The following is a 1056-nucleotide window of genomic DNA, read 5'->3' as shown; positions in this document are numbered from 1 at the left end:
TTCCTGCTGCCCTTATTTTCCTCTGAAGGATGCTCGGCCACACATACTTTTTTGAGTTGCAAAGGGAGAAATGAACAGAATAGGGGTAACGAGACAACAAGGATTTTTTAGGTTTTTGCATTTCAAAGCAAGATTAAGGAATGTAATTTTACACTTGCATGCTTTTCTTTAGATATCTGTTCATTGAATTGGCAATATGTGAAAATTTTCTTTCAGTTCATCCGGAGGTTATAAATTGAATCTTCAGGATATATTTCTTTTCCTCAATTGACACTTTTCATGTTTAAACTCATTCTGTGCTAATCTTCTGGTCTCAATTAAGTATCTTATTGAATCATGAGTCTGTTTACGATTGTTGCACCACTGGTGTGCAATTATTTTCAATTGTTACCCTAGAATGGGAAATCTTATTTAACACACAAGTTTCCTTATAAGATAACTCGGTTACTTGTACACTATTTTTATTTCATTTGTTCCCAAATAATTATCAGCCCCATATGGTCCCTAATTCTTTAAAACTGTCGTCTACCACTACCATCCAACAATATCAACAATAACAGCGGCAGTAGATTTTGCCTCTGAACCCACTCGGCTTTTGATTTTGAGTGCAATTGACATACATTGTCAATATAAAACTCTTTTATACTCACAACTAATGAAAATTTTTTTTTTTTTTTTTTTTTGTCAAGTCTTACCGTTCAAGTTGGGTAAAGTTAGATGATTTAGCATAATACAAGTGACTAGATAATAATGGAAAACTCTTTTACAATGAGCTTATGTCCATTTTTCTCTTTGTTTTAGTTTTTTTCTCCGATCATTTTATATAATAAAAAATGTTCACTTATTTTTAGATTTTGATAGAATTGACATTGAAATAATTAATTTAAATATTATCTCAAGAGAGTTGAGGTTGTAAAAAATATTCTGTATTTTTTTAAAAAACTAGTTTATAATGGATTTTATTTGGTTTATATGTAATATGTAGTATTAAACCTATCAATTTCATAATTGAACAATCAAGAATCAAAGAGAGAAAAGGAACTGAAATTAGGGAAA

At 29.9% G+C, this 1056-nt stretch overlaps 1 protein-coding gene across 1 annotated transcript in view; it reads left to right on the top strand.

The window, feature by feature from the left end:
- The window catches only part of LOC101503551 (signal recognition particle 14 kDa protein), a 4917-nt gene extending 4650 nt beyond the window's left edge, over positions 1-267 (top strand). The window contains exon 4 of the mRNA XM_004506553.4: positions 1-267. This exon is cut by the window's left edge and continues 223 nt beyond it. The gene's annotated coding sequence lies outside the window, so the exon portion shown is untranslated.
- Positions 268-1056: the final 789 nt, after the last annotated feature.

Source organism: Cicer arietinum, chromosome 6 (assembly GCF_000331145.2).
Source record: "Cicer arietinum cultivar CDC Frontier isolate Library 1 chromosome 6, Cicar.CDCFrontier_v2.0, whole genome shotgun sequence".
NCBI classification, from domain to species: Eukaryota; Viridiplantae; Streptophyta; class Magnoliopsida; order Fabales; family Fabaceae; genus Cicer; species Cicer arietinum.
The sequence above is the reverse complement of the archived record's forward strand: the minus strand, read 5'-3'. Positions and strand labels throughout refer to the sequence as shown.